The sequence below is a fragment of the Antechinus flavipes genome, chromosome 6 (genome assembly GCF_016432865.1).
Source record: "Antechinus flavipes isolate AdamAnt ecotype Samford, QLD, Australia chromosome 6, AdamAnt_v2, whole genome shotgun sequence".
NCBI classification, from domain to species: Eukaryota; Metazoa; Chordata; class Mammalia; order Dasyuromorphia; family Dasyuridae; genus Antechinus; species Antechinus flavipes.
The window spans coordinates 255,963,046-255,978,012 of NC_067403.1; positions in this window are offsets into that span (position 1 = coordinate 255,963,046).

Below are 14,967 nucleotides of genomic sequence, written 5' to 3' on the forward strand. Positions count from 1 at the left end.
GAGCACCAGGGAGAGCCCGCCCTCCCATTTAACTGACAAGGAAACTGAGGCAAAGCGGCGCCCAGCTTGCCCAGGCTCCCAGAGCTACGCGGCCCAGGCCGGGTCGGACTCGTGTTCCCGTTTCCAGGGTCGGAAGGGGGCCTCCCCTCCCCAGGGTGCTCTGGCTGTCTCCCCCTCACACAGGCCTCCTCTCCACCAATCAGAAGCCACGTGTCCCAAACCCTCAGGTTGCACATTGGGGTGGAGGAGACTGTACATGTAAGAAAATGGTGGCCAGAGAGGGAGCCGCCGACAGGCCCCGGCCGGGACAAGAGCAAGGCTGGTCTGCCCGCCCTTCTCTGGTCCGAGACCAGAACCTGCAAGTGGGGGGAGAGGAAGAGGAGGCCCTGGGGGAGGGGCCCCAGCAGGAGGGCAGAAGCCGCGGATAAGGGTGCCAGCAGCCAGGCGGGCGCCCCATGAGGGCCTCTGGGCATGGCTCTGCCATCTCCCGGGAGCAGGGAGACCCCGAGGGCCAGAACCACGTCTGCGCTCCACGATCGGGCCTTTCGTGAGCCCCTGGGCTGTCACTCGCAGCCCCCTGAGCCGCCCACCCCCATTCCAGGCAGGCTCCCAACTCTACAGCCCGGCTTCCCACGTCCTCCCTAACCATTCCCAACCAGACTGTCCGGTTCCCCTTCACCCTGGCCACCCTTGGGGGCCCCTCAGCTTTGATCTTCCACCTCAGGGACTTTCTGCAGGTTGCCCCCCCATCTTGGCCCATAGCATCCACCTCTCCTTGACTTTCCCAGAATCCCCCCTTTCTCTCAGCCCTTTCCCTCAGGGATCACTTAAGAGCCCACTTTGTGCCTGACACAAAGTGTCGCCCTCGGAGAATTTAAGGCAGCACGCAAAGCTGCACACGTGTGGACACGCATGTATTCATATGTCGTGGCTGGGCTTTGTTCTAGAAGAGGACCCGACAGAGGGGAGGGGGAGCCATGGACGGGGCTTAGACGAGGGAGGGCCGGGCAAGGGCCAGTTACAGAGGTACAGAGGTCCACCCTGCAGTGTGACAGGAGTAAATCCCAGAGGGAAGGGGGGAATCTCAGGGGGGACAGGGAGGGGTTCCAGGAAGGGCATCCCATGGGGGGCCAGGAGGGGGTCCAGGAAAGGCGTCCCATGGGGGGCCAGGAGGGGGTCCAGGCAGGGTGTCCCATGGGGGGCCGGGGAGGGGGGCCAGGAAGGGCGTCCCATGGGGGGGCCGGGGAGGGGGTCCAGGAAAGGCGTCCCATGGGGGGCCAGGAGGGGGCCAGGAAGGGCGTCCCATGGGGGGCCAGGAGGGGGTCCAGGAAGGGCGTCCCGGGTGGTGGTCCCCATGGAAGGTGAGGTCAGGCCCAAGGTTAGTTGCTAGCACCCGTACAAGGGCTCACTAAATGTTTGACAAATTAAATCCCATTCCACAACAAGAAGGCCCGGCCCAGCCCAAGGGCCCTGGGTCTTAGCAGGGAGTCTGTCCAGAATGCTGCCAAGATGACTCACATCTCAGGACCCGGCCTCCCCTCCCCCTGACTCCTCAATGTCAACAAGGGACAATGCCCTCATTCAGAAAGTTGTCCGGGAGGGGGCTGGGCGTCCTGGAGGAGCAGGATTGGGGTGGGGGCGGGGTGGGCAGAAGGGCACCCCCCCCCCCAGCCTGGGCAGAGAAGGCCCACGCACGGCTCCCGCAGGGCTGGAGGCCTGGTGAGGCCCTCTTTGATTCATTATCAGTAAGTCAGGCAAGAAATGATGTCATGGAAGGGACTGGAACTGCAGAGCATGGCCGTCATCTGCAGGTAGCCAAAGGGATGATGGGAAGGGCGGAGCTCAAGGATTTGGACCCAGAGCCAGAAAGCAAGGCAGAGGCCGGTGACCTTTAAACTTCATCTTACAGACGGGTAAACTGAGGCCCAAGGATCAAATGACTTGTTCAAGGTCACACAGGAAGCAAGTGGCTTGGCCAGGATTTGAATTTAGGACACTGGTGGGCAATCTGTCCTGCTCAGCTCAGAGAGCAAAACTAGAAGCAAACCCGGGGGGCAACGGGCGGGGTCCCGGCTTCCAGAACCCCCTGTAAGAGTGGGCAGGGACCAAACCTGGCTCCAAACCATGCCTAGGATGCCCATGCAGCCTCAGTTTCCCCATCTGTAAAATGAGGCCGTTGCTCTGGGAGGGCCAGGCCAGCTCTAAAGCCAGAGCTCGGGATTCTGCCGACTCTCCCTCCGACTCCCCGGGGCCTCCGCCCAGCTGGGGCCCGAGGCGTCTTCAAGGGAGGGTGGGGCTGCCGCCCCGCGCGCGCACGTACACACACACAAGCTCACGTCTCTAGTTTCTATCGGGGGCGCGCCCAGATCTCTGCTCGGCCCCGCCATGAGCGGCCCGGGTCCGAGGTTCGGCTTCCCGTTAGCAGCAGAGTACGCGCGCGCGCTCCCACCCCTCTTGTTTCTATCGGGGGCACACGCAGCTCTTTGCCCCTCCCCCCATGAGCGGACCGGCCCGAGGTTCGGCTCCCACCCCTCTTGTTTCTATCGGGGGCACACGCAGCTCTTTGCCCCTCCCCCCATGAGCGGACCGGCCCGAGGTTCGGCTCCCCGGGTGCCTCAGCCCGGGGGGGGAGGGAGGGGAGGGGAAGAAGGGGAGAGGGGTGATTGGCCCTCTCAGCCCCGGGGCCTCCCGCCCAGAATCCCGCTTTTCAAGGCCTAAGGCGGGAGCCCCGGGAGGAGGAGGCTGAGCTCGGGCCGCTGCCCCGGAGTCCGGCTAGGCGCCGGGCCCCTCCCTGAGCCTCGGAGGGGAGGCCGCGAGGGCGGTCGTTCCTCCCGGCGTGGGAGGGCGGGGCGCGGCCGAGGAGGGAGGGAGCCGGCCGTGCCGGGTCCAACCAGCAGGTGGCGCCTGAGCCTCACCGTCCGCCTCGGCCCGGCCTCCCAAACCTCCGCAATGCGCAAAGCGGGGGCGGGGCCCTTTGGGACGAACAAAAAGGGACTGAGAGCACGAGCTCACCTCATGGGGGGAGGGGGGCGGGGCAGAGCCAGGGCTCTGGCACTGTACGGGACCTCCGAGAACATCTAGTCCACGCCCCCATTTCTCCAAAGGGGAAACTGAGGCTGGGGGAAGTGAGTTGCGCATAAGAGGTCGGCTTCCTGGGGAAGGGGGGGCGCAGAGGGGCTCGGAACCGCGGCTGCGAGGGGCGGGGGAGGCTGAGGCCCCGGGCGATCCTGTCCGGACTCCTGGGTGAGGTGGCCAGGCTTCAGGGGCAGGAGCCGGGGCTGGCACTCCGCGGTCCCGGCTGCGGGGGCACGGCTGGATTTGTGGGCGGCGCCCCCGGAGCCAAAGCTCGCCTCCGACACCTCCGAGCCGTGTGACCCCGGGCAGCTCCCCATCCTCTGCCTCAGTTTCCTCGTCTGCCAAGTGAGGGCGACACCCCCCTCCCGGGGCTGTCGGGGCCCGAACGGGCATTTGGCACGGGGTCTGGCCCACGGAAATGGTTGTGGAAATGTGACTGGCAGCCAGGGAGACCCCCGAGGCCCTCGGGCTTCTGCTCCCCGGAGGCAGCCCCCTCTCCCTCTTCACACTGTTCCCGGGACTGGCAGCTCCCAGAATGGCTATTTTTAACGAGGGGGGGGGGGGGGGGGGAGGAGGAGAAGGAGGAGGGAGCGGCCTTTCCTAAGGCTCTGATTAATCCCCCAGAGCAGCCCAGCTGCCACCCTTGGGAGGGGCAGAGAAGGGGCGCCTGAGAGAGGCAGAGAAGGGGCTCCTGGGAGGGGCAGAGAAATGGCTCCTGGGAGGGGCACAGAAGGGGCTCCTGGGAGGGGCAGAGAAATGGCTCCTGGGAGGGGCACAGAAGGGGCTCCTGGGAGGGGCAGAGAAGGGGGCTTAGGGGAAGGGCAGGGGAGGGAGAGGGGGCTGCCTCCAGGGAGCAGAAGCCCGAGGGCCTCAGGGGTCTCGCTGGCTGCCAGTCACATTTCCACAACCATTTCCGTGGGCCAGTTCCGAGTTCCCAGATTGGGGAACTGAGTATCCTGGAGGAAATCACTTTTTAAAGTGTTTGAAGTTTTTAAAGTGACTCCCCCACAATAAGTGACACAGAGACAGAAAAAGAAAGATACAGAGACAGAAAGAAATAGAGACGGAGACCGGCTGCTTTCCCATTTTACAGATAAGGAATGAGTCTCAGAGAACACACAGTCTTCATCCCCACTGGAACTGATCCAGTTTGTTGCCTCCAAAGCCAGAGCAACTACACGGGGGAGGGGAATGAATAAGCATTTATATAGTGTTTACTGTGCACTGGGAACTGTACAAGTGCATTTTAAACAATTTTCCAACTATTATCTCATTTGATCTAAAAACCATCGTGCCCTGAACCTTTCCTTCTCCCTTAACTCCCGTCTCTCTCACACAGAATTATGTTGGTGTCCTCCTAGAAAATTCTAGTCTATACATCAACAGGCACTTATTAAGCTCCTTTTGTCTACAGAGCCCTGAGTGAGACTCGGGGGCAGGTAGCTCAGATATTGTACCAATTGAAATCTGTAATAAAGAGCAACCGAGCCCATTCCATTTATCAGCAAGGCTCTGGTTCGGTGGGCTCAACTCTTGGAGACAAGACTGGGTCAAGGACGGCTGCAGGGGTTGGTCATTTCCTTCTCTACCTCTTTTGACAGATGAGGAAACTGAGGCAGACCGGGGGAGGTGACTTGCCCAGGAGCATTCAGCTGGGAAGTCTCTGAGGTCACATTTGAACTAAGGTTTTCCTCAGACCCCAGATGGGGACTCTGTGCATACGGTGTCCCCAGCTACCTATTAGCAAGGGTGAATCATTGCCATTAAACAGGGTCTGGGGCTCCTGTGAAACTTAACAGGACTTTCTGGCCACAAAATCTGAGGTAGAATGGGCGCAGAGTTTGCCGCGGAGCGGCCGCTGCATCTGGGGCACCTTGGCCAAGGACAAGAGGAGGGAAAGCAGGGCCAGAAATAGATTAGGAGCCGGGACTATTTGTGGGCAAGGGGGCCTGCAAGGCCGGGCAACATCCCTCCTCTCTGATTGGCTGGGCCGCCTGGCAGCTGGTCACAGCCCCAGAAAGGAGCCCGTGTCATGTGGAAGGAAAGCTGGTGATTTTCCATGAGTCCAAATGAGGAATTAACTCATCTAAAGAAAGGCTCCTCTGACTCACCCAGAAAAGGGGAATTTTCCAAGCAGCCTCCTGGGCTGCCGGGAGGGGGAGGGGCGTGCAACCCTCATCACTAACACAAGCTCCTTTGTGTGATCATTCCCAGCAGGCTCAGCTAAAAATCAAGTCGGGGATTGATTAAGCAGAATTTCCACTATCTTCTCACTGGGGGGAGGGGGAGCACTGTCCCAGGTATCGGGGATACTGATATTACTCAGTGAATAACCAAGGGCTGAAGGGGAAGGTCATGACCAAGGTGGCGATGGGGGTGGGGGGCTGGAGAACTGGGAAGCCCGCCTGGAGGCGGTGGGCTTTGAGTCAGCTTTTAAGAATACACAGCAAGAGTGAGGTGAGCAGAACCAGGAGCTGCCATTGTGCAGTGACCAACCCTGTCGGTTCCAACATGGCGGAAAAGGCCGCCCACATCCAGAGGAAGAAGCAGGGAGTCCCAATGCAGATCCAAGCGGCCGACTCTCCCTTGGTTTTCTCTTTCTTTTTTGTTGTTTCTTCTCTCAGCACATGACTAATGTGGAAATATGTTTTGCAAGACTGCACAAACCCGGATCAGATTGGCCGCCATCTTGGGGAGGAGGGAGGGCAGGAGGAAAACGTGGAACTCAAAAGGTTCCCCCCCAAATGAATGTTGAAGATTCTCTTTACATGTGATTTGGAAAAAAAATAAATGTTTTTTCAAAATAAGAAAACAGCCGTTGGAGGTCCGAGGAAGGGACACACCCGCAAAGGCTCAAGGACGGGAGAGCACAAAATTGTGTCCAATTTGGCTGGAACCCAGAGCGTACAGAAGGGGCCATAGGGAAGAGGCTGGGAAAATTGGATACAGGGCCTTGAACGGCAGGGCAGGGTTGAAACTCAGGGCCCCTGGTGGGTTTGCTTGGGGAGAAGCGGGAAACGGGCTGGTCAGACTGGGTGGACCACAGGCTTGTTCACTCCTTTCCAGGGGACTTGATGTAATCTGGGAGAGCACTGCTTCCTCTGGCAGATAATTAGACAATGGTCGGTTGGCCTCTGGGGCCTCCTCAGCAGTCCGTGCCCCCCCCCCCCCCAATGGCTTGGTTAGTTTGCACACACACTTATTCCCAGTGAATTCTTGTTTTGGCCACGAAATGCAGGCACAGAGCAGGTGATGAGGAAACAAGCTCTGAAGGGAAATCATGGAGCGGTCAGAGATCGGGGACCTTCGGCACTCAGGGACAGGAGGGCGAGTAAATACAGACGGGGGCTCTCACCCAGCTTTGGGGATAAGAACTCACTGACAAAAACTGCTGGGAAAGTTGGAAACCAGTGTGGCAGAAAGTAGGCATCGACCCACACCGAACACCGGACCCCAAGATAAGGTCAAAATGGGTTCGTGGTCTAGGCAGAAAGAACGAGATTATAAATAAATTCGAGGAACATAGGATAGTTTACCTCTCCGACCTGTAGAGGAGGAAGAAATTGGTGACCAAAGAACTAGAGATCATTATTGATCCCAAAATAGAAAATTTTAATTACATCAAATGAAAAAGCTTTTGTACAAACAAAACTAATGCAGGCAAGATTAGAAGGGAAGCAATGAACCCTGGGAAAACATTTTTATAGTCAAAGGTTCTGATAAAGGCCTCATTTCCAAACTATAGAGAGAATTGACTCTGATTTATAAGAAATCAAACCATTCTCCAATTGAATTGAATCCAGCAGGAGGATTTCAGAAAGAGAGACTGACAGGAACTGACACTGAGGGAAATGAGCAGGACCAGGAGATCATTATATACTTCAACAACAAGACTATATGATGATCCATTCTGACAGACGTGGCTCTCTTCAACAATGAGAGGATCCAAATCAGTTCATTTGGTCAAAAATGAAGAGAACCAGCTACACCCAGAGAAAGAACTCTGGGAGATGAGTGTGAACCACTACAGAGCATTTCCACTCCCAGTTTTTGTCCACCTGCATTTTGGATTGCCTTCTCAGGTTATTCTTTACCTTATTTCTAAGTCCGATTTTTCTTGTGCAGCAAAATAACCGTGTGGACATGTATACATATATTGGAGTTCACATATTTAACATGTATGGGACTACCTGCCATCTGGGGGAGGGGGTGGGGGAAGGAGGGGAAAAATTACCCTGTAAAGAAAGAGATGGGGGCAGCTAGATGGTGCAGTGGGCAGAGCACAGCCCTAAAGTCAGACATTTGACAAGCTGTGACTTTTAATCCTAATGCCTCTCAAAAAAAAAAAAAAAAAGTTTATTGATTCACCAAAGTCAAAAAGGGCCGATGGTCCCCACTCCACACCCCATTTCCAGAACAGGAAACTGAGGCCCAGAGCTGGAAGGCCCTTGGCCAGGATCACCAGGGAGGAAGGGAGCCAGCACCAAAGCCAGTGTCCTCTGTTCCCCAGAACTCCTTTCTCAAGCTCTCGGTGCTTGTTAGAGACCGGAGGTCACCTTGTTTTTAATGATAATTGTGGTCTGAGTCAGGGCCAAGCAGTCCCCCAGATGAGCGACGGGGAGCCGGCAAGGCCGAGGTGCGGGACGCGGAGCTGGCCGGTGACTCATTGGTCCGAAGCTGTCCGAGCTGGCGCTTCTGACGAAAGGGTAGGTGGGCAGCCCCAGTACCTTGGGATGCTGCAGGCTTACCAGCCCCCGACACAGGCCCTCCCTCCTCAGGCGTCTGGACATGTATGGCCTGTCTCTATCCTGCCTCGGGACCAGCAGAGGTTACGGGACCCCGGAGACCGGGCCTCCTGAGCCGAGCCTGGCACAGGCCTGGGAGCTGCTCTTGTCATGGCGTCTCTCCACATGCTGTCTCCCCCAACTCAACGCAAGCTGCAGGGCAGGGACTATTTCACTGGGGCCTCCATATCCCCAATACCTGGCATACAGCTTGGCATACATTAGGTGTTTAATAAATGCCAGTTAATGGATTGATAGGGCACCAGGTGAGTAATCCTGGAGGGCCCAAAGCTCACAAAGACCCATCTTGTTAACAAGCTGTGGGCTCTGCTGCCCTGGCTGCTCCTCTTTCCCTCCTGGTCTTCCTCTCTCTCCTCCTCCCCAGCCCCCGCTTCTGACAGAACAGGCCTTCACCGCCTGCCGACCCTTTCTGAGCCAGGCGGCCCCCCTCCCCCCCTTTCCCTACAATAATATAAGAACTAAGGACAGGAGGCAGCTGGGTGGCTCAGTGGAGAGCAGCAGGCCTGGAGTCCAGAACCTAAGTAGGAATCTGGACACTTATTAGCTGTGGGACTCTGGGGGAGTCGCTTTACCGTGCCTGCCTCAGTTTCCCCATCTGTAAAATGAGTTGGAGAAACTGCCTCAATATCTTTGCTAAGAAAACCCCAAACGGGGTCACAGAGTCAGACGCGACTGAACCACGGCTGACTGCTTGGATCCCCAGGGCCTTGGCACAGTGCTTGGCACATGGCAAGCCCAAGAGATGATCTAGCTAGCTCAACTCCTCTTTCCCCATCATCTCGGCCGCTTCCTGCGGAGGCGGGACCATCTGCTGCTCCTTGGACCCCCCTGTTTCATCCCGAGTCCCCCCTCTCGCAGCCCCCAAGGCCCTGGGAAGGGCTTCTTGCCAGACATTCCCACTAAGCCCCAGGAGAAGAAGTGCTCCCTGAGCATTGTGGGGGACGAATGCCGACACCAGATCTGGGCGCCAGCCCCCCTCCCCCACCCTGAGCCGCGGAACTGACTTCCCGTGGAAAGATACCAGCTCCGGCAGCTGCTGTGGGGGAGGCGCCAGGGAGGGGGCGCGAGCCATGGGAAAGAATATCTCTGACACTCGCCCAGGGGCCCAAGAAAGTAGCTGGGGAGAAGGCAAAGGTTTTGGGTGGGCGGGAGGGGGACAAGCAGCTCCCCCTTAGTGGGAAGGAGGAGGATGGGGAGGAGGTAAGGACATAGCAAGGGGAGGGAGGGGGAGAGTTAGGAAGGGTGGGGGATGGGGAGAAGGAGGGAAAGACATAGCAAAGGGAGGCAGGGAGGAAGGATGGGGGAGGGAGGGAGAGAGGAAGGATGGGGGAGGGAGGGAGGGAGGAAGGAGGGAAACCAGAGCAGCTCCGGCCCCAGCAGCCTCCAGCAGGAAGGAGCCAGCTCCTCCCGGGCCATCCATCCTGCCCAGCAGCTTCTTCCCGCAGGAGCCCTTAGCTTAGCACAAGATGTTCCTCCTCCCCGCCCCCCATCTCTCCACACCCAGCCCCCTCCTCCATTCCTAATGGAATAAGCGGTTTTATTGTGAACCTACTACGTGCCCCGCCCTGTGCCGACCTCTTCCCAAAAGTGAGCTCATAGATTATCTCAGCCACGAAAGCTCCTTTATCGCTCCCTTCGGTTTCGAGGCAACCTTTGCTACAAACAACAAATACATTCTCCCGGAAAAACAAAACGAGTCCTCCGACCCGGATTGACCCGAGCGGGCCCCGGGTCCTGGAACTCCCCCAGCTCCCCCTTTCTTCCCCCACCCTCTGAGTCTCTGTCTTTGTCCCTGTCTCTCTCCCACTGTGTGTCTGTTTCTTTGTTATCTCCCTCGGTCCCTGTGTCTCTCAGTCTCTCTTCTTCCTCCCCTCCGCCCACCGGTACCTCTGGCCCGGGCAGTGGGCAGACAAGGACAGACCTCGGGCACCCAGGGCGGTTTTCGAGAATGCATTTCCGCCTTTTTGCTGCCCCTTGTTCGTGCTGCCCCCGCAGAAGGGTCGCTAGGGCAGAGGCAGAACATTTTCTCTCGCTGACTGCGTGTGTTTTTCCAGAATGGCAGCCGAGAATTTGCCCGCCCCTCCCCCAGTGGCAGGGTTTGGGGGCCCCCTCCCCTCCCTGCGAACACTACCCCCCTCTTGAAGGCTGGAACCCTGATAATCCGAGGAGAGGGCCTCGCTTAGCTCCTTTTTTATTTTATTTTATCGTTCTTTCTTCAGTTGTGTCGCTGCCCCCGCTGTCTCTCGGGCAGACCCCACAGGAGACGCCGACCGGAAGTCAGCAAAGGTGCCCCTTGTTTTAGAAGGGGCTGAATGGGGCCTCTTGTGCTCCGTGCAAACAGGAAGCTGCTCATGGCCCGGGGTCACTTCCAACCCCTTTCGGAGGCAAGATGCCCTGGAAGGAATCTCAGGGCGTTCTCAGCCGAGGAGTCTGGGATGTGGAGCTAGAAGGGACCCCAGAGACCATGGCATGCAGCCCCCTGCGGCTCAGCCTGGCTGGGGCGTCCGAGATCCGGGGACAGGCAGGGCCTGCGAGGGCTCAGATTCCGGGAGGTCCCGGGGCCAGCCCCCGGCTCCACAGCAGCGGTGGGGTGCAAACACCCCTCCCCCACCCCTCTAAACAGCCGGAGCCACAAGCCTCCGCCTGTCCTCCCCCTCCCTCCCTTCCCCCTCCGGCTTGCTCAATGTTCCTGGCACCGAGTCACCAGCTCCAAGGGCAGCTGGCGGGCGGAGGCTCTTTGGCTGCGCGCCCAGTCACTGCGGCCCCCTCGGGCGCCATCTTGGAGCCGCGGGCTGGAACGCCACAAGCTGTTTTCTTCCTTTATCTTCCCCGCCCAGTTACCAGGCCCTCCCGCACCGTTGTTGTTTGTCCTGGTCGTGCAGGACCCTGGGAGGGGCCGTCACCCCAGACGGCCTCCCTTCCCCGGCCAGGGCCTCTCCACCGTTGCCAGGCCCATGGGGGCTGCAGCCCATGGCTGACGGTCCATCCGGGTGACCTTCCATTCCCAGGGGGAGGGGGAAGAGGGAGGTATGGGGGGGCGGGGGCTTCTGTGGACAGATCTCAGGGATTCTGAGCTAGGGTGGGAAAAACCTGGGGGAGAGGTGGGTAATTTGGTAATTTCTCAAACTGGAAAGAATAATTGTTTAAACTCCGGAGAAGTGGGCGGTCTGCTACCCGGGAGAGCCCGAGGGGCCGGGACCCACAAAGGTTAGGGACCCAGCCTCTCGGCTAGTACTTAGGTTTGCCCCGGAGCCCTCAGGCGCGCCTCCCAGGAGGCTTATCTCCGTTTGCCATTCCCTTGAGTACAGGGCCAAGTGACCTAGTTAGTCCTCCCTTAAGAGTTCCAATCCTGTTAAAGGAGGGGAAAATGTTGGTGGCAGCCCTCTTTGTGGCGGCCAGAAACGAACCTGAATCCCATCAGTTGGAGAAGGGCCGAGTACACTGGGATATGAATGTTATGGAATATTATTGTTCGGTAAGAAATGAGCAGCAGGAGGATTTCAGAGAGGCCTGAGATTGACAGGAACTGATGCTGAGGGAAATGCGCAGGGCCAGGAGAGCATTAGCCACGGCTATATGAGGATCGATTCTGATGGACTTGGCTCTCTTCGGCAATGAGAGGATCCAAATCAGTTCCAATTGGTCAGTGAGGAACAGAACCAGCCACACCCGGAGAGAACTCTGGGAAATGCATGTGGACTGCTTACATTTTTGGTTTTTTCCCCGGGTTATTTTTACCTTCTTTCTAAATCCAATTTTTCTTGTGCAACAAGAGAACTGTCTAAATATGTATACATGTATTTGATTTACTTTAAATGTTTAACATGTATGGGACAACCTGCCATCTGAGGGAGGGGATGGGGAGGAAGGAGGGGAAAAGTTGGAACAGAAGGTTTTGCAAGGGTCAGGGTTGAAAAATCATCCATGCATATGCTTTGCATATAAAAAGTTATAATAAATAAAAAGTTCAAATCTTGGCTTCCCCACCTAGCACCCACTGAGATCCTGGGCTGGTTACTTCCCTTCTCTGGCTTCCTCAGTTTCCCCACTCTCATTTAGACTAGGAGTCATCTGAAGACTAGCTTGGGAGTCCAATCCAACTGGTCCCACAATGCCTGGGTCTCTTCCCTCCTGGAGCCTGTTTATTCCTCCAAAAAATGGGCTGGTCTTCATGATCAGTCAGGGAAAGCCTAGGAGCCCTTTCATAAAAGTTGTGCTTTTAAACAAGGAAGGCCAAGGCTTGGAAAGGGCTCCAAGTCCTTCCCAACTGCAGGACTTCTAAGGCCCTTTCTGGTGATTACCAGTTGAATGGTTTAGTGGGGAGGGGCCCATAAGGAGGCAGGAAAGCCCGAGTTCAAAGATGGCCTCAGACACTAGCTGTGAGACTCAGGGCAAGTCACTTCATCCTGGTTGCCTCGGTTTCCTCAACGGTCAGATGAGCTGGAGAAGGAAATGGCCAACTGCGCCAATATCTCTGCCAAGAAAATCCCCAATGGGGCCACAGTCAGACACATACCTGAAGGTGACATAAGTCATTTGCCTCAGTTTTGCTTTAAATTTTCTCAACTGTAAAACGGGAATGAGCCCCTCTCTCCGAGGGTGGAAGGAGATATGGGAGGCCTTGCCCTGCCCTCAGAAGGCTTGCTGCCTCTCCCTGGAGTTTCAATCTTCTGCCCTCCAGCCTCTCCTCTCCCCAGCCCCCCAGAGGCTGTTACCCCCACCTTCCCACTCAGCTCCCCTGGGAGAATGGAAGCTGGAAAGCCTGGAGCAGAGATGGGGGTGGGGGCACCCCAAGCACAGGCAGACAGCTGGCAGAAGAGGACCCAAAGACCTTCCAGATCGCAGGACACCGGGAGGGGAGGGTCCAGCCTGGCTGGGTGTGGCCTTTAAATGTCAGTTTCTCTGGCCTTGGAGGGGATCATGGGCTGGGAGTACGATGACCTCAGCTTCCAGCCCTCTTGTACTAGAGGACCGAGGGCCCCTCTCCGGCTCCGGGCCTCAGTTTCCCCCTCAGTACTCCCTGATCCCAACCCCCACCTTGGACTGGCTGAGCTCTAGACCTTCCCTCCTCTCTGAGCCTCAGTTTCCCCTTGCGTACAAGGAGGGGAGGTGCTGGAATGCCTGGCTTTTAAGTCCGGACCCATTTTTCTTTGTCTAACTAAGGCACCGCCCCAGCCCCATCCCCCCATTCTGCAGGCGCCTTGCTCTTTCTGCGCATGCGCACTGAGCCTCCCGCCCTGGCCCCTCGGGAGCGCGGGTCGCTGTTGACGTCAATGTTCAAATCACGAGGCTGCAGCTGCTGTCGCCCCCGCCCGCAGTCACGCGCCTCTGTGCGCACGGCCCCAAAATGACTGTGCATTCTAGCTCGCCCCTCCGCCTCCCGCCCTGTAGGAGGACGCGGCGTCCTCTCCAAGTTCTGCGATCCTCCGCAGAGATCCCTACGCCAGCCGCGCCCTGGGGAGGCCGGACCTTCTTTCTTTCCTTTGTCTTGAGCGCGGGGAAAGTCGGGATTGGGGTGGGCTTCTGGGCTCTTCTCAGAGAAAAGCGGGGGGAGGGGCCATTTTCTCAGATCCTACAAAAACATTTCCTTAATTAAACCTTTCGTCCTTTTGTCACTTAAATGTTCAAGTTTGCGTCTCATATAAGGACTGTAAAGTCTTCAAGGGGCATCAGGCTGAGGGGATTCGGGGGCTCCCTCCACTCCGAACCCCGAATCTTTGATTTCGAAGGGGGCAGGGCTTGGAGGAAGAGACCAAGGACAAAGGTTCGAGAGGAACTCTTTTTTTGAAGCTCGCGGAGGAATCGTCCCGATGAGCGTCAACTCGGTGACGCGTCCCGAGCCCTATATAAGCCGCTCTTCCTGGCTCCGGAGAAGCATAGAGCAGGCGGGAGGCTAGCGTAGCCATTCAGAGTAGTTAGCTAGCTGCCAGAGGGAGTTGGGTTGGGTCTTCCAGGAATGGCTCCCAGGGAGAAAGAAGGTTGCTCGGGGAGAAAGGGGCATTTAACAGGAACCTCTCGGGAACTTAGTGAGCTGTGGACGGGAGAGACGAGAGAGGGACGGGTGGAGAAACGCTTTGTGGGTTGAGTGAATTTAATTTTTTCGTAGTAAATATAGGGTTTTGTTCCACGGCTGTTAATCTGCCCGTTGGAGAAGAGGGCTTTCTGGAACGGCACCCCCTGAGATTATGGCTCAGACGGGGGTGCCCTGGTTTGTATGGAGGGGAAGAAGCGATACCTAGGGCTGATTACATTATGGACTGGGGTGAGACTGTCTCCTGGCCACTTAATGTTGTTCATGAGACTAAAGGGAATAGATGGCTCTAGAAAGTTCTGGGGAAAAACGAGGATAAGGGGCTCGCTCATGTAGGCTGGAATGGGGGCTGTTTGGTTTGGGGGCGGGGGACTAAATTTGAACGTGTCATACCAGCAGTCACTTTTTTTTCCAGGCAAAGGGTTTGTGGACCATCCTGGGGGTGTGAGACTGGGAAAGCCCCAGGAGGTGCTGCTGAGCACAGATGTTGTGGAAAAGGACTTAGCTCCTGGAGGCTCAGGGTGGTATGTAATTGTGTCGACGAGGACGGGCACTCCAAGCCAGGGAGGGCTAGTGGATGCTGGAGGGGGCCCGGGGGGGTCCCGGGACAGCTCCACCAGGTAGGGTTGTAAGAGCGTTACTCTGTTGACGGCTAGGTGGCGCTGCAAGGTTTGATGTGTTTGTAAGTTGCTGGGGTGGGGGAGGGAGGGAAATTGACACGTTTTATCTTCCAGATGGCAGGATTCTCCGTGGGGAACCTTTCTTTCCTTTAGGTTGGAAGCTAACTTTAGGTGTGAAGTACCCAGTCTGCTCCCTCTACCTCTGCTTCTCCTTCCTTTATTTCACGAGGTTTTCAGTCGATAAGTTCAGTTTTTAAATTCTGGTTCTGGTGAGGCGTAAGTAAAGGGGAATATCCCGAATATGTCCTTAAGGTGGCGCATATTGGCTCAGTAGCCTTAGGCCGTCAGTGTTGGAAACTGACTCGGCAGCCACAGGCAGGTCTCCTTGAGCCTTGGGGTGGGGCAGTATTTTTAGGTGGAAGGCACCCCGCCCCAT